Genomic DNA, 20,060 nt, shown 5'->3' on the forward strand with positions numbered 1-20,060 from the left:
GGCCAACACAGAAGGTCTTTGGCTAACAAAGTTTGCAGATGACTGCTAACTAGGAGACATAATCGAAACTCCTAACGATGTGGACAAACTACAAAAGGGCCTCACTGAGACAGATACCTGGTGTCAAAGCCATGGCCTGAAGCTCAATGCCAAAAAGTGTATTGTCATCCCCTTTGGTAAAAACTCTGTACCCATGAACTACCACTTAGCTGGTAGTCCACTTAATGCCGAAAATGTGATGAGACCTTGGGACACAGGTAGACAGTAGTCTCTCCTTTGATAATCACATCACCACAGTGGTCAGGAAATCCTTCTACGTGGCTCATCTCATCACAAAAGGATTCTCATCCAGAAAAAAAAGAGGTCATTGTTCCCCTCTACTCATCACTCATTAGACCAGTTATAGAGTACAACGCCCCTTTTGGTATGTACCTCACAAGACATCTACAACAACTGGAAAGACCACAGAAATACCTCACAAAGAGGATTACTGGCCTCAAACAGATGCCCTGTGCAGACCGTCTCAAAAAACTACAGCTTTACTCCATCGCATATCGCCTACTCAGGGGCGATCTCTGCCTAACATACAAAGCTATGTCAAACACAGAGCTGTTGGACATACTCCACTTAAAGAAATCCCAATCCCTCCAAGCTACACGCTCTAGGGACCTTAACCTTATCACCACAATAAACAGAACATGCTGGAGGGATAGATTCCTGTCCCAGAGACTTCCCATACTCTGGAACAGACTACCTATCTATGTCAAACAGAGCTCCTCATTAGCACTCTTCAAGAAAAATCTTGATGACTGGACGGGAAATGGGAAATTCACCCCGGGGATCACTTCTGTGGCTCTGCTCGACAGGGGCACAGGAAAATAATTTTCTTGGGTGGCGAAAGCCAGGGTACATTTTTTGGCTAGGCTTGTATGGGCCCTAGGGCCGATAGCCTAGTACCTACCTATGAACCTATGAGTAAAGGGATTGCTTACCCTGATAATCCATTTGAGGTGTCACAATGTTCTGACTACACAAACACAGGAGAAGATGATATGGCAGGCATGGTTATACTGAGTGAGTAAAACCTGACAATTGGGAACATGTAAAAAAAAATGAAAGAAAATGAAATGGAAAAATAACAGTTTTTATGAAGGTTAATAGTTTAAAGCCAAAACAGGAAAGGCTTTTAATACATCGGTAAAAGGGCAAGATTGCTCTGTGATATACTTGTTAGATGTACTTTTTAATAAAAATTAAAGGTTGCAAAGCCTACACATGGAGTACTAAATCACTTTAGCCCTGAAGTCCTGGGCTGGGACTTAAACAAAAGAAAAAAAAATCTTTTGAAACTATAGCATTTGCTTGTTTCATTTTAGCAAACAGCTGCTACAGTCCAACAAAAAGCATTAAAGCGCTTCAGTCCTGACATCCTGGGACACACTTAAAAAAACTGTAGCACACTACATGCTACAAATGGAACAAGCAGTGTGATACAGTGTATGTCATACATGGAGTACTAATTGCTTCATTTCTGACCACAAATGCAATAAACTTGCACTTAAGACTGATCATCATCAACAGATTGCATCCCTTAATACTTTGTTCCCAGGATAGCAGTCCCCTTTGTCCCACCATAGGTGCACTAGTAACTTTGCTAACAACTACAGACACTTTTTACTTACCATCATACATGACCTAATTTCCATTTTTTCTTCTCTACCCACCATATAATCTACCCAAATGAACTTACGGAATTCTATTTAGGCCCACTTGCTGAATATTGCCCTATTATCTACTTTAAGTAAATAACAAAGGAAGTCACAAAACCCATGAACAACTTAGACCCCAGGTCAGGTGTTATGTTTAACAAGCTATAGCCAACCTTCATTAGTTGGTGTTCCAAGAACATTGCTAAACCACTAGCTCCTAATTACAATCTATACAGCAGCAAATATCCTTCTCCCCTTTCAAAAATTCCATTATAATTCCACTCCCCGTAACACTCAGGTCCAATGAGTATAAAGATTACAGGTCCATAGTTAACATGTGCCCTTACTTAAATATTTGAAAAACTGTTATACAAGCAACTTTTTAAGCACATAAATCAATATGACTTAGTATGCAACAACCATCATGGTTTACACAGTCATTTTAGTACCATGACTATCCTCTACACCACCACTTGTTCCATCTTTAAAAACAACTGTGATGGTCTTCTCACAGAGGACCTCTTCATGGACATGACAAGGGTATTTGAGATACTTAAGCATTCACTACTACTACTACTATGCAGACTTGGCAGGCTTAATTTTGTCATCAACACTTTACAATAGTTCATAAGTTATCTAAAGGCCAGAAACTCTAGAGGACCCTCATGTAGCACACTGTCTTAGCCTGGCATTCTGAGCAATGACCATGAATGACCATCTAGGATTTTCTTATCCATGCATTATTGCTCAGTTTTCTGACAGTTATAATACCCTTTGTCACATTCTCGTATTCATTTTGTTCTACACTTTAAATGCATAATTAGCCAAAGGATTTACTTTTACTACAGACCCATTTACTTGGATCATTTCTATACTTTATTTTCTCACTGTATCTACTAGTAAACTATTAATGTGCACAACATACAAAAATTGTGTCACTTGACTTCCTTATTGTAACCCAGCAGTCCTTGTCCTGAAAGGGAATAATTAGCATTATCATTTATTATCTGTATTTATATAATGCTTTACAAAACTTGTACATTTCTATGTTCTTGCAAAAATATTAATTCGTATCAAACTATTTATGTTTACTAAATAGAAGCAAATCATTTTTACTATATATTCTTGCCTGAGGAAAACATACTACAACCAAGGCCAAGCTACCTTTCTTGTTTTACCTACCATACTGTAAGTCAAGCTTTCACGAGAACCCTTCATTTTATTTTGCAAAGCCTTTCCCATGATCAGTCTGTAAAAGACTTGCACTCAGAATGTATAACACTTATGGTCTTTCACTTTGATAATATCTGTAATTTCCTTTTTAAGTATAAAATAGATTAATTGCATTCAGATTTCTCTCATTGAATGTAATATATCACAAAAGTAAACATATAGGTTCATAGATTATAGATTAATATATCACAAAAGTAAACATATAAAATAATACCTCACTTGGTTATAAACTTCAAACTGCTGGAACCACTGACATCCAGCAACATTATTATTTTTCATCTTTCTTTTAGTACTGTATTATTCCGTTTCATGAATTCTTATAAATATATCTTTCTGGATACTCCACTCCTTCCCTAGTATAATGGTATCATCAAATGATAGTAATTACTAGGCTAACAACTCTTAATGGCATTTTTAAACCTAGCCATGCTTTTTGTGTAAGGTATGTAAAACTTGGGCATGGGTGGTTGAACATTTACAAGCTTCCTGTTTCTAATAGGGGCATGGGTGCCAGGGCAAGGGTAAATTTACAATTCTCCATCCACTGATCCAGGCTGTGCTTGAATAAATGTGGGGAAGGACTTTGCTTTATATGAATAAGAAGTCTTTTCCAGAGAAGGGGCAATTACTGAAACAAATAACTCTCTCTCCAACATGTATCATTTATGTTGCAGGCTAGGAGGTCCCCAAATTAAGGGTTTCTTATGCTATTTATTTTATGAATGTACAACATTTCTATTAAGGCTGGTGCAGATGTTGCTTTGTAGGCCAGGCATAGATCTTCTCTTAAAAGTATGTAGAAGACTGAGTTTAAGGATTAAGTTTTAAGGCAGTCTGCATAGGATATGTGGACTGCACCATGAATCATTGTTGTAAAGAATCTCTGCGGACACTGCAGTTGTTGCATATTACTGATCTAATGAGGGCTGAGTAACATGAAACAATGACATCTTTGAACCTGGGTGACATGTCTTTGCTTAAAAGTTACATAACACAGAATGTTGTCCTTAATACATTAGAGACATGGTGATCAAAGGCCAATTCACCATCTACATGTGTTCCCAAATCCCTGAGCACTAGGAATATCTTCGGGTGTACTGTCAATGTAGTACTTTGCAGGGGTAGCCATCTTTCTGATAGAGACTATTATGCAGTCTTGCCATTGAGTTTATACCATGGCAATGCAACAGTTATGAATCTGTGTCATTGGGGGATTCTGTGACTGCTTCTTCTTTACAAATTTCTATGATATTAGTCAGCCATAGGACATTGATATTAGCCTTGACTTCAGAAAAGTAGATGCCAAAGAGAATCAGCGCAAGCACTGAACCTGAGGGACTCTGCTAGTGACTTTCCATTTAGTGGAAGGAAGCAGACTCCACTTAGCCTGACTTACTGGATCCTGCTTGTGAGCTATCCATTGGGTGACTTCTACAATGCCAAAGTGGGATATTGTAGTAAATGCCTTGGCCAGTATGCAGCTTTTTCCCCTCATCCATTGCTTTGGTGGCTTTCTGAAAGAAATCCACCAGGTTGAGTAGGCATGTTCCTCCTTTAACAAATCCAAACTGAGTTAGATCCAATGTCTAAAGATTACCTATGTTGTCATTTATCATGTCCATGATTATTCTTTCCATAGTTTTACATATGAGATTAGATAGGCATATGGGTCTATAGCACCCCTTGAGCAGAGAGATAAGAGTTGCAGTTCTCCATTCATTCTGCATGAAGCCTGTTTAGAGGCCCCAAATGAATAGTGATTCTAGTGGGCTAGATAGGTCATGTTTCATGCTATTAAGGATGCAGCCTGGGATATTATCAAATTCAATGGATATAGTGTTTTTGGTCTTTGAAAGTGCTTTTACATATGTACATACATACATACATACAGATATTTCAGGCATGAGCAATAATGTATTTCCAGCCTGCTAATATACCAGAACAGCTGTTCCCATAATAAGTGTCCAGGCTGTTCTTAAAAAAAAATCTAAACTAGTGCTTGCTTTAATATGATTCGGTAGTCCATTCCATGCATCAACTGCTCTCTCAGAGAAGCAATGAGTGCACTTCTCATTGCTGTAGAATTTTCTACACAGGTTGTCTGATGATTCTCTAGTACTTTTTAATAACCCCAAGCATTCCCAGAGGTAGTTGTCTCTAAATGTACTTGAATAAGATTTCCTCTTAAATATTTATATGACACACTGTACACATTCAGATATTTTAGTCTTTCGTAATAACTGAAATTTTCACATCCATGGATCCCATTGGTATATTTCTGCTGTACTCCTTCCAGTTTACTCATGCTTGTTTTCTTATAGGGTTTCCATATTGTTCTTCCATACTCAAGATTTTGTCTAATGTAACTAACAAATACTGAATTTTGGATTTCCTAGACTTTATACATTTTTTATATAATCTATAGTTCTATAACTATCATTAACCAATTGGTTGATATGATTAGAAAAACTCAAAGATGGATCTACCCATATACCCAGGCCCTTAAATGAATCTACAGTTTCAATCACTGTATGTTGTATTAAATATTCACCTTTCAGTGTATGTCTCCCAAATCTCATATGCTTAGCTTTGATGTATTTATCAGCATATTAGGACCTTTCCCCTTAGTGACAATTGGAGAAGTTATAATTGGAGGTACGTTTTAAGAGTCATCTGGTGGTAAAAGTGGGGTAAAATTGAAACTGACCTTAATGGCCAGTAGGTTAGCAATATCCTTCAACTTATTATTGGTGGCTCCTTTTACAATTATTTTGGCACATTGTTATGTATTACCTTTGAAGCTGCAGACATAGCTGAAAAATGATTTTTGACTGTTCTTAGCCTGGGGTGAATTTTGCCTCAAATTTGGCTTTGTAGACTTAATGAATCCCTATGTTGCTTACTAAGTTTGATGAGGGAGTTCTTACCTTTCTGGGCATCGCACATCCTATTTTTGGACATAACTTTCTTGTTTTTTATACATCCTATTTATGCTCTGATTCCACCAGGGTGGCTTGTTTTGTTTTTTGGTCTTGTTCTGTGCTTATTTCAGGTAGGTACTGTTGTATCTATACAGTTGTATACTTGTTTGCACAATGACTTTATGAGTGACTCCAGATAGGTAGTGGTATTTTATGGATTTGAGAAGGGGCTTGAAATTTTGCCAGTGTCTCATTTGCCTTGGAATAATTCCTGAAAGTTCCAGAGTTAGGTGGTGTTTCCAAGATATATTTTTATTTCAAAGGAGATAGCTTTATGGTCCACACTGACCAGTGAGTTGTTATACACTTAAGGGTACATTTACTCATGTTTGTGAGGACAGGTCAAGGATGTTTGTGCCCCTAGTGTGTACATAGACTAAATGGCTTAGATTGGTTACATTGACAAAGTCCAGGAACCTTTGGGCTTGCATGTTTGTGGTCATGTATATTTTCCAGTTTTTAGAAGGGTAGTTGAAATCACCCATGAATACTTTCATTCATCCTGTCAGGATAAAACAGACGAACAGTTGTGGGTTTGGTTCAAGCAGCTTTATTATACACAAAAACATCAGACCTGAGGCTTAGTAACTTGAATTTAAATAAACTTATAAATAGACTGACTACTACAATCATGCATGTCAACACTCTAGTTGTTCTCTCAAAATGGCACTGCTGCCTGCACGTGATCACTATTTATATGCACGTGCCTATACTTGGAAATGCTTCTTAAAGTTACAACACACGCTCTGTTCTACATCCTTCCTCTTTGAGAAATAGGTCATAGACTAAATTGACAACATTTATTGACATGCAATTATACAGAAATGATCCTTTGATATACAATTACACAGAACTAATTCTTTGACATGCAATCATACAAAACTAAACACATATAAAACAATCATGTCCAGGTTGCTGTGTATTTTACACTAGGCCTAAAAATATGACCTGATCATTTATACATAAAAATCAAATTTGGATCTAGCAACGGAGTCTGTCTTTAAGGAATGCTCAGCTTTGGGGACATCTGGGACATTATCAGGAATGGGAATAGGTACTGAGACATGTTCTTCAATATGAACATTGTCTGGGCTGCTCTGAGATCTAGAGTCTGTATCACAGGTAGGATGCTGCAATATTGATTCAGATACCAGAAGAAGATGCCTGTGGTTTTTCCTGTATTCTATACCCTCAGATTCCACTAAGCTGGATGTCAGCTCGGCACATATACCTCTCACTTGACCAATTCGATCAAAACCTTTTGCCATTTGCATCCTCACTGTCTCTCCCTTTTTCAATCGATGAAAAAATCTGCTCATTTTATCATAGCTGGACTTCTGAAAGGGATGCTTCTTAAATAGTTGGGCTTTGATTGCGCTGTTGTTTTTAGCATTAGGCAACAACAAACTAGAAGTGATAGGCAATGTTGTTCTGGTTTGCTTAGATAGACGTCTCTGAGCAGACGAGCCAAGTAGGTTGTCACAGGGTATATTTCTGAGATTAAGTGTCAGTATTGTCCTGCTTTGACCTCTCTAGTAATTGCTTTGTACTCTGTACTGCACATTAGGCCAGGCCATTTGACTATGGATATTCTGGACTGCTAGTAATATGGATAAAGTTTCACTCTTTTGAAAAGTTCTGAAATAATTGACTGGTAAACTGGGTACTGTTGTCAGAAATAACTTTGTGTGGACTACCATGGACTGAGAAATGATGTTTCAACTTAGTAATAACAGTACTGGATGTTAGGTTAGGTAGCAAATCGATCTCAAATCAGTTTGAATAAGAGTCTACCAACACTAAGAAATGATGATTTTTTCCACTCAAATATGTCAGTGGCTATTGTTGACCAAGGTAGTTCAGGAATCTCACTTAGCTGAAGTGGCTCTTTTTGCAAATGCGGTTTAACATTATTGCATACTGAACAAGATGAAAGCATTTTATCAATGTCTTTCGACAAAGGAAGCCAAAATAATAGTTCTCTTGCCCTTCTTTTATTAGCTTTGGAACCTGGGTAGCTATGATGCAAATTCTGAATGTATTCATGTTATAAGGAAGTAGGAACAATAACCTTAGGACCTTTGAAAATCTTCCATCAGCATCTTATCTCTATATGGAAAATAAAGTTGTACGTCTGGTGGTACACAAGATTGCTTTAACAGCCATCCAACATTGATGAAATGGTTGAGCTTTTGCAAAACTGGATCAGTCTTTGTATGATCGCTCATCTCATCAAGTCTTGTGGTAGAAAAATGTGACTTCTGTGACATCAAAGTCAAAATTCTCTGCATCAAGCTGTTCTGTGGTATTTCTGGGCATTCTGGATAAGGTATTAGCCATATAAAGAAGTTTGCCATTTGTATACACCATTTTGAAGTTGTATTTTTGTAATCTGAGCATCATTCTTTGTAGTCTTGCTGGAGCCATATGCACTGGCTTCTTTAAACTAGAGGTTGATGATCAGTTGCAATCTGGATAGCTTGGCCATAAATATAATCATGAACTTCAAACATGAACACAATTGCCAAAAGTTCCTTCTCAATTTGAGCATAATGCATTTCAGTTTGGGTAAGAGTTCTAGACACATAGGCAACTGGTCTACCCTCTTGAAGAATAACTGCACCTAGACCAAACTCTGAAGCATCACAGGAAAGAATTACTGGTTTGGAGACATCATAGTATCTCAATGTAGATGTATTGGCAATTTGCTGTTTGAGGTTATCCAATGCTCTATGGTGCTGTTCCAACCATAACCAGGCAGCATTTTTGCATGTCAGCTCTCTTAAATGTGTTAATAACTCACTAAAGTCAGGGATACATTTGCCCAAATAGTTAACCATACCAAGGAAACGCTGTAGGGCTTAGACATTGTCTGAAGCTGGCATCTAAAGAATGGCTGCTTGTTTGGAATGGTCTAGTCATAAGCCTGTACTGGTAAATAAATGACCTATATAAGTAACATCTAGAAACCTGAATTTACATTTCCGAGGATTGAGCTTTAAGTTCACTTCACATGCTCTATCCAAAACTTTCCTGAGGTGTCTGTCATGCTCTGCTTTTCCATTACCTCCAATCAGTAAATCATCCACTATTATAGCACACGTATAACTCAAAAAAATTTGCTCCATTGCACGCTGAAAGACCTCACTAGTAGAATGTATTTTAAAAGGCATCCTGAGAAATCTGTATCTACCAAATGGGTACTGATTGCAGTCAGTAGTGAAGATTTGCAATCAAGCATCACTTGCAAAAATGAACTCTGCATCCAAGACAGAAAAAGCAGTGGCACCTGGCATGAGGGTGGCAACCTCCTTGACTGTACACATAGGATGATGAGGTCTTTTTAATGCTTTGTTCATGTCTCTTGGGTCAATGCATATTCTTATTTCATCTGAGCTTTCCTTAAGAGCAACTACCATGGAAGACACCCACTCAGTTGGTTCTGTGACTGAACAAATCACACCGTGCTGCACCATCATGTCTAACTGGACCTTGACTTTGTCCTGCATAGCTATCAGAACTCTCCTCACAGGTCTGACCACTGGACTGGCCTCTGGTTCTACCTCCATGGAGTACACAACTAGACGTTTTCCTAGCTTGTCATCAAAAACACTAAAATGTACAGCTCCCAAAGCAGTCGAGTATGTCAGATAGCCCAAGGCACTAAATAGTGCTAAAGTAGAATCCAAATAATGCCAAACAGCTACAAAAATTCTGAAAGAAACATTGGATCCAAGTGATAGCAAGCAATTTAATGAAACAAACAACTGGTAAGCGCTTTCATCCCACCAATACAGAACTTCATCAGACAAATGACATATAAAATTCAACAGTATTTAACTGATTCAAACATAGTAACATGAACATGAATTCTTAAAACCACACCCCCTTAAAAACATATAAAGGCAAAAGACTCATATAGTACAATATAATAATATGGTGAAAAATAAACATGTGTAGTCTAAATATATATATATATATATATATAGATATATATTCATATAATAAATATAATATATATAAATATAGTAATATTCATAGTTATCTAAGCAAGGCTTTTAATCTCAATAATGAACTAACTGAGATACTTTCATTAAGTCCTGGCCAACTGGCAGCATCTAAAAATAGCTGCCAATATAATTCTCTTTTCTCTAGTAACATAGACCAAGCACCTTCTCTCTTTAAAGGAATGTGTCATTCTCAACCAAGTGCTTATAAAGTGCATTTGTTTCTTTCTGTTTCCTTATTTCATACAAATGTTCATATATACGATTCTTTAGTTTCCTATCGGTTTTACTAATATAGAAACTTTTACATTGTTCGCACATAGCACAATAAATAACCCTCTCAGAATTACAATTATATTTACTCTTCAATTTGACAATGAATGTATTAATTTCGTAGATATGTCCTTCTTTAATACATTTACAAAAATTACAAGACCCACATTTTCCCGTATGGACTCCGTCAGATTTAATCGTAACAGGGGTCTTTTCAAAATAAATTTTTAAGTTCATACCCCTCCTAAAAACATTGTGGGTCCCTCACCAACATATTGTCTCAAACTCTTATCCTGTTTTAGGATAGTCCAATTTTTATTTAAAATATTTCTAAGTTCAAAGCTATCAACAGTGTAAGTAGTAACAAAGGATATGTTATAATTTCTTCAGTATTAATAAAACTGAACCTGGTGTTCTGCTGTGTTGGACATTCAGCTAACAATGGGGTAAAAAAATCCTTTCTCTCTTATTAACTACTTCTAAAAACTATCTCAGTAACAAATCTTACAGGATATCCTCTTTTTACAAACATATTTTTTCAGAATATCACACTCAGTGAGGAAATCTTCAAAGTTAGATATCATTCATGCTGCATGAACAAGCTGACCCTTCACAATGGCTTTCTTTTGCTTGAGTAGATGACTACTAGTATAATGTAATAAATAGTTGCAGTATGTCTACTTCCTATAAATTTTTGAAATAAATTTGTTGTTTACATAATCTTTCGTTAATAAAATATCTAAAAATGCTATCTCTTGTAAATTAGCATTATGGGTAAACTTAAAAATCTGGGTTGTCAAATTAATATAAATCATAAATTCATTGATTATCTCATAAGGTCCATCCCATAAAATAAAAAATATCATCTAAAAAGCGACACTAATATTTGATATTAGAATAAGATATGGAAGGAAACAAATATTTTCTTTCCCATTGGGTTACCACTATATTAGCATATGTACCACCACAGGCAGATGCCATGGCAACACCTTCTTGTTGTAAAAATATTTCATTTTCAAATAAAATATAATTATTCTTTAAAAACATCTCCATAAACTGTAAATATAGTAACACCTTAAAATGATTTACTTTCTTAACATATAAATATTCTCCAAAGTGAAATGAAGAATTTGTCTGATGAAGCAGTTATTTACTGCAAAAGCACTCACCATTGGTATTTCCTAGAATAAAACTTGGCTTGATTTTATTAGCTGTGGTCTGGTCGCTCTTTGCTTTTTTACTGGATTATCCTATATTTCGACTGACCAGTTTGCACACACCACTTTCCTGTTTTGGTTTGTAATAATCACATATCCTCTGCCCTACTCTTGGATCTTTCCAAGGCATTTGACATGGTTGACCACCAACTTCTGGTTCATACCTTGCAAACTTTCCACCCAGATACCAAAGCCCTTCTTTGTTTTGCATCCTACCTTAATGGGAGACAACAGGCTGTCCTAAACTATTACCAAACACCCTTGGAGTACCACAAGATTCCATATTAGGGCCCCTACTGTTTTCCATCTTTATTAATAACTTGTATACAGTCATACCAAATGTCAGCTAATCCAATATGCTGATGACTCCACCCTGGTTTGCTCAGCTACTTCTCCCACAGACCTGAGGGTCGCTACCCAGTCCATCTTTAATACCATAGAAAATTGTCTGTCTGAACATAGATTGTTACTAAATCCCAAAAAACTAAAATGCTGTTATTCTCTCCAACTCATAGGTCTGCCACCTTCACCTTCACCATAAATGCAAAATATGGGACAATAATCTCTCCTGACCCTTCTACAAATTGCTAGGTGTCATTATTGACAATAACCTAAAGTTTGACCTACATGTAAATCAAACAATCAGGAACATCAATAAAAAACTTGGGTCACAGGATAGAATAAAAGCCTTCCTAACCCATCCAGCTAAGATGGCTACAGCTCGCTGTCACCTACTCTCAACACTTTTATACGCCTCCCCCCTTCTCACCAATCTAAATAAATCTGTACTAAATTGACCGTCAACCTATTACAATCATATTGCCAGGTTTGTCACTGGACTGCCTTTTAGAACACACCACTGCATCAACCTTAAACAGCTTGGGTGGCTAGAACTTCCCAGTCTCATCCAATATAACCTGCTGATCATGGCTAACAAAATCCTCTATAACCCAGATAACACACCAGCCCTTCAAAATATTATTACCCCCCACAACAATCCAAGACTGATTCGATCCTTAACAAACTTCTAATTCAGACAATCAAAATCAACAATGCAGCTGGAGCCTCTTTACTAACACTGCAGGCAGAGGCTGGAACTTACTTCCAGGTGATATTATTTTGCTCTCCTCCCTAGGACAATTTAAAACTAAACTTAAACAACATATGGCATTTAACTGGCTTTGCCACTGCAACAAGCCTGGCTAACTCTCAACATGAATGTGAATAACCCAACTAACTATTTATTATTAATTTATTGTTAATTTTCTCTTGACTATAACTATGTCTGCCTATGTATTCTTTGGTAATACCATTTATGTAATCTTGTATTAATTTGTTTTATTGTATCTGATAACTCAGAGCTTATCTCCCCGGGCCTCCACTGAAAATGGACATGGCTCCAGTTGGACTATCCTGGTCAACAAATGTAAAATAAATAAAAGAAATAAAAAAAATCTGTTTCATTCTTAAACTGTCTCTGAGACCTAATAATGACTGCACAGGTCTTCTGACTACAGATAATTGCAAGCTGTAACTGTTCCCAGCTGAATAGCATGAAAGCACTACAGAGCTTTTGGTTTGAATCTCTTCACCTCCATAAGCATCAAGGTTCATACAATTAGCCAAATTAAGCTGATAACCAGCTCTCACTCTAGCAAGTGTTTCTGCTGACATAACATTACACTTTGAACCAGTGTCTACTTTGAGCTTTATGGGTTTACCATTGATCAGGACAGTACAAACTACTTCATTCTTTGACAATAAGTCTACTGCATTAACCTTTTCAACAACCACTGATATACCATCTACATAGAAAGTAGGGTTGCAGCTTTCTACATGATTAACTTGCTTTTATGAGTGTCCTTTCTTAATAACTGAATGAGGCTTGCTTGATTTGCAAAACCTTTGAAAGTGATTCCATTTTTTGACACTTTTGGCATTGCTGACCAAATGCTAAGCACTTCTTTCATTTAGACTCATGATTGGCACCACAATTATGGAAGTTAACAATAAGGCTTGGATTTTGCTGACTCATCCTTATACTGCATTGAGCATGTCTGTTTTGCAAAGCTAGTCTTAGAACTTGCTGGAAAGTTTCAGGTCCCCCCTGAAAAACCTGCAGGAGCTGCAGCTGCATGCACTGCATGCTGTCTACACTTGCTATAGAGGCTGCTGTAACCATGCTCTTATCACTTGTAAGCATACTTGTGTACCTTTCTTTGAGCTTGTGGATTTGACAAATCTGTATAGCTTTTCTCATTGCTAAATCACTGTCATGAACAAAAATATTTCTCACTGCAGCATTATTAACACCACACACAAGCCTGTCCTTTATCCACTCATCTTTCAATTCACCAAATCTGCACATCTTAGCTTTATTTCTCAAGTCACTGATATAAGCTGCAAATGTTTCTCCCGGCTTTTGGTCTCTTGTATAAAATAGGTGCCTCTCCAATGTAACATTTGTCTGGGGGTTGCACATTTCTCTAAATGTATGTTTCAAATACACAGGATCCTCTCTTGATTCAGCTGGTACAACAATATGGTGGTCTTCTCCCTCTCCTGCATATACTGCTGGTGCATACACAAATGAATGCTCTCTTTTAATGGGCTTCTGACCCCACTACGTTAAGCAAAATAAGTGCCCTTGTACATGCATCTTTGTCAGAAAAAGCTACTTGTATGAAAATGTCATATTCCTGCTCATATACTCTCCAGTTCTCTGCAATATTACAATCAAACACAAGTGGTCTCAGTCTGCAAAATGCCTCTGCCATATTATCACACAGTAGTGAAGGTGCTTGAAGTCATGTACAAACATACACACACACACACACACACACACATATATATATATATATATATATATATATATATATATACATACATATATATATATATATATATATATATATATATATATATATATATATATATATATATATATGTGTGTGTGTGTGTGTGTGTGTATATATATATATATATATATATATATATATATATATATATATATATATATATGTATATATATATCAGAACTTTATGCCAGGATTTGTAACTGTCTCCAGTAGCACAACAGACTCCTTGAAACAACTGCACTTTGCTAAATAAGTTTCTGTAGCACAAGAACACTTTAAAATCACTGCACTTTATGAAACTACCCTTTATCAGTGTAAGAAATACTTTGAAATGACTGTACTTTGTGAATAAATCTATGCAGCACAAGAAGCTTAGAGTAAGAAACACTTTGAAATTAATGCACTTTGCAATGAAGTGTATACAGCACAAGAAACTTTTCAAAATGGCTGCACTTTGAGAAATAACTCTGCACAGTGTAAGAAACATTTTGAAATGGCAACATTCTGTGAATAAATGTACACAGCACAAGAAACTTTTCGAAATGGCTGTACTTTGACTGTACTTTGCAAAATAACTGTACTTTGCACACAGTGAACTCTTTGAAATAACTGCACCAAATTAAAGCACACACTGCAAACATTTTGCATGGTCTGAGATACTTTGAACAACTCTAGTTATGCTTTGAATGGCTTTGGTCAATGCAAAATAGTAGCTCATGCCAAAACATGGTCATTTTACTAAAAAATGTTCAGTCGTGTTGCTTGTCTTAGCTTATTTTGCCCTTTTATTGTACTCATTATGCCCATTTAACCTCTTATCATGCTCATTATACTTTTATTGTGCTTGTTTTACTTTACATATGCTTGTCATGCAAACTGGATGTAATTCTGAACCTCATATAAGTATTTCTGATAATTCTATGAAATATTGTGGTTTTGAACACTTTGTTTAATTAATAATGTGTTTTTGTGCCTTTTGTTTGATTAATAATATGTTTTGTGCTACTGGTTTGATTAATAATGTGTTTTGTGCTCCACAAATGCTCCATATCATTTTCTTTGCAAAATAAATCATTTGTGGAAGTTTTGGTTACCTGAAGTTTGTTTCTGGCATTCTAAATCATCTGAAGACTATATTCTCCAACCTGCTCAATATGCCTTCACCGTCAACTCTGCACCTCATGGCTTGAAAAAGTTGCATCTCAATCCCGGTTCTGACACCATGTCTCTTGTCTGGTCAGGATGAAACAGATGAACAGTTGTAGGTTTGGTTCAAGCAGTTTTATTATACACAAACACATCAGAATTGAGGCTAACTAACTTGAACTTAAATAAACTTAAAAATAAACTGACTACTACATGCATACATGCTAACACTCTGGCTGTTCTCTCAAAATGGCAGCACTGCCTGCACATGCTCACTATTCATATGCATGTGCTTACACTTGGAAATGCTTCTTAAAGTTACAACACCCACTCTGTTCTACAAGTATGGTGTGGAGTAGAATAGATAGTGACTCCTATTCATTTAAGTAAATGGCATGGGTTACTTGAGCCATGGAGGTGTTCCTGAAGCTTGCATGTATATGATAATAGTGCTTAGCTTATTGTGAGTTGTATATGGAGAAGCTCAAGGGCATCAAACTGTTTCACCAGCCTTAAGGTGTGATTGTTTTGGTATAATTTGACAAACTGCCACCTTTTGCCACTTTTTGTGCAGTAGTAGGTCTAAATGTGTGGAAGACATTATAGCCTTGCACTGTTATAGTGCTCTCCATTGCTTTAAGCAATGTCCTACTAACTACACAGACATCTATATTTTCCAGGGTGATGACAGCTTGCAGACTGAGAAGTTTTTTGTTTAGACTCCTGACATTGAGCAGTCTCACCTTTATATTATCAGGGGTTTGTTAGTTATGTTAGATGGTTTATCAGACTAACAATGCCTAAAAAAAGGCACTATCAGGAGGACATGTATTAGCCAATATTTGGATGCTTAGAGGGGACAGATGCAGTCCACCGATACTAAAACAGCAATGCATGACAACCATATCTTCCCAGGATGAAAAATATTGTACCCCATTTGAAGGATGCCAAAAACGAAGCCAATTATTAAGGTCACTATTCTTCTGTTCATAGTGTGGCATCATCCCTGGAGAAAGTAGAATGCTGCTCAGTGCTAAGATCATACCAGCCTGGGACACATTGTCCAAGAGCTCCATCATGTCTGTCTTCATATAGTTCAAGGAGGGCAGTCTCAGGTTGCTTACTCCTGCATGTCTATGATAGAGTCATACTGGCACTTGTGGTTCAGTGATCTGGGTGCATGCATGATGTGGTGGATCCTGGTTACAGACAGGAAACTGATCATAACCCTTTCTTTGCTCAGCCTGGTGAGTGAGGCCTATGTGTGTCTCTCAATGGAGTGTCCTATGACCAATATATTGGACTGTGAGATTGTCTGCCTTATGGACTCAGACATTAAGACACTAAGTTGAAGATGAATGTGTCTTTCTGTGTGGTACTGTGTTTTAAAGGTCGCTGAGAATAGTTGAAATTTATATGCCTGGGAGTCCTTTGAGGTTTGGAAAGCTTACTTTCAAGGGGCTCAACATATGTAGGTTTGGTTCTACTTTAAATAATTGAAGAACCAAAACATCAGCTTGCTTAACAGTGAGATGACAACAATTAAACATTCAAAACAGCGATCTCCCAGAATAGTGAATTTCACCTCCGGGAAACTAACCACTTGGCCACCACTGAGAAAAAAAATAACTACTTAAATAAAACCCACCAAAGTGGGGGGCTTTGCCCCCATGTGGGGGGCTGTGCCCCCCACACCCCTTAACTAAATATACCAACTCCGAGATTACACTACAGTGGAGAAAAGGGCAAAGGTCATCAGTGGTTAGTTTCGTGGAGGCAAAATTTGCTGTTCTGGGAGTTCGCTTTTTTGAATGATTCATTGTTGTCGTCTCGCTGTTACGCAGGTCAATGTTTTGGTTCTTTGACTATTTCAAGGGGAACCGTGGGTTTATATGCTTGTTCTGTGTTGTATGTAGCTTGTGATGTTTGATGTTGTATGTTTTTGACAACCTGTTTGGTAGTTGTAGTGGCTCTATGTGAGGACATTGTCTCCAAAGATAGCGTGTACTTATATCTCTCACATACTGTATCAGATTTTTTGAGAATTAAGTGATTGTCAGAGAACATGAGAACATTTCTACGTTGCTTCAAGATGCACAAGTCTACAAAGCTGGCCACAGAAACACAGGTAAAGCCAGGATCCATTTTTTTGAGTATAACTATAGTAGGTTTTAGTGGAAGTGGTACCACGAGTGTATTTAAGTAAGACTGAGATTAGCAACAAACTGATTTTTGTGCTCCTCTACTGTAGTATGACTCTATAGGGGAATTAAATGAATATGTGACAAATTTGCTCGGATGCTAGTTGGGTACAAATTGAGATTTAGATTAATCTTCTGAACAGATGATCCTCTACACACACAGCTGGTGCTCATCAGGAAACTACATGCTGTGATACTGTTATGGGTGTTTTTTATAGTGAAATATATAAGACAATGTTAACTAAGGATGTGCTATGAGCAGCATTGTGCAAATGTGACAACTATATACAGGCAGAGAAACTGACTATGCAGACAAAATTGCCCACTGGTCAATCATAAAAATGTATGTGAAGCCTTTCTCTGTAATTCCTTAGCTCTAAACAGACCAGGCAATACTCTACTGCCAATGGAGTGTAAAGCTAATATTTTGTAATGTAAAAATCACACAAGGTTAGCCCAAAGAAGAGATAACAAATAAGCAACACGCATTTCCTTAAACAAGATACATACAGTGCATAAAACCAGCAGTTAAGATCAATGAAATACAGTGGCACCACAGAAATGCCATAAACAATTTAGCAAATGTTGCAGCATCCCACTTACATAATTTAAGAAAAGTGTAAAATAGCAATCTGTAGGGCTTATGTGTGCTAATATGACACTGGATAGAGGCAAAACATTAAATTGTCAGTGACTTTATACAGTCATAGAAATTGGCAGAACCAACAAAATGGTCTACTGGTCAATCACAAAAGCACACTTGAAGCATTCCCCTGTGATTTCCAAGCTCAAAACAGACTAGAATAACCCAAATTGTCACTGGAGTGCAGACCTAACCTTTCTTAATGTACAATCACACAAGGCTGAGCCCAAAGAACACAAACTACAGAGCAGGCAACAAATTAACCAGCAAACACATCCTTAAACAAGATGGCTACAGTGCAGAAAACAAACAGGATCAATGAAATACAGTGACACTTTACATTAATAAAGTACAGACAAAGAATAAATATTTCAGCAATATAGCAGCAGCACACTTATTTTAAGAAAAGTACCAAATATAGATTTAAAGTACTTATCTGTGCTAAAACAGTGCAAGATAGAAGCAAAACACTCAATAATCAGTGAATTTATATGGGCATAGAAACTCGATAAGAAGTAAATAGCCTACTGACCAATCACAAAAGCACACTTTCATTCTCCAGCCAACAGCTACCAAATACTGACTTGAGAGCTTTTAATACTTTTAATCATATCAATGTGTGTGTGTGCGTGTGTGTGTGTGTGTGTGTGTGTGTGTTTGTGTGTGCATGTTTGTGTGTGCACACACACATATATACCTACAAATAATTATGTGACACAAATACAAAAAGCACAATTGTAAGAAAGCTCAACTACATTCAAACCGCCTAAGCTAAAATATTAACCAGCTTGGCTTTGTTGTGTCAAAAATAAAACAAGCTGTGTTATCACAATAGTACAAAGTTCATCCGTAAAGCCATTCCAAAGCAGAAACTTCATTATACCCCAATAGAAAGCCCCAGACTAGAAGCCCCACCTAGGCTACACTTTCAAGTCTAAAACATGTACTTCCATGAAGTACAATCCATAGGTTACATTCCACAGGTTTGTCCTGACTAAGGTGCCTTTTACTCCACATTTCCTGGTCTTCCATTCAGATTGTCTGTGACTGAGGAAATAACTTCTTGAATGTAGCCCTCCAGACTACTCCTTTTATACTACAGTAATTTTCAATTAAAACCTTGTGATTTAATAAATTAATATGAGAATGCCCCCACACTTCATACATTATGAGTACACATTTATAAGGTCATTATGTATTTTCCATATCCACCACATTAACAGCCATTCCTTCTCAGCACAAAAACAGTGCCTTGGACAACCCATCAGCATTTCTTGTGGCTGTGCTTAGTCTATGAGTCAAAGTATAATGAAAGAGTTGCAAGGATAGTGCCCACCACCATAACTTGATATTACCATTGGTTTGCCATTTAACCATTGCAGAAGGTCATGATGTGTTAACAAAGTGAACTGCCAGCCTAACAAATAGTATTTAAAAACATAAATACCACTTTATATCAGCACATTATCTTTAAATAACCAAGTATCTCCTTTCTGCACTATCCTCACCCTTAAAGTCTTGAGATAGCTCTATCTCAAATCTCCCTGTCATGTCGATAGAGAAAGTAAACTCTTTAGTAAAATCAGGCAATATGAATACAGGTTCAAATCAAATTATCCTTTAGAGTTCAGTAAATGTTCTATCTGCCTCAATAAACCATTACACTTTGAGAGTGGAGTCTCTCTTGTAAGGTCTTTCAAAGGAGAAGTAATAGCCAAACAATTAGAAACAAACCCGCTATAGTTTCCTGCTAGGCCATGCTCAGCCTTTCCATGTCTTTTGATAGAGGGGG

Source organism: Protopterus annectens, chromosome 9.part0, assembly GCF_019279795.1.
Source record: "Protopterus annectens isolate FY-2018-M chromosome 9.part0, PAN1.0, whole genome shotgun sequence".
NCBI classification, from domain to species: domain Eukaryota; kingdom Metazoa; phylum Chordata; order Ceratodontiformes; family Protopteridae; genus Protopterus; species Protopterus annectens.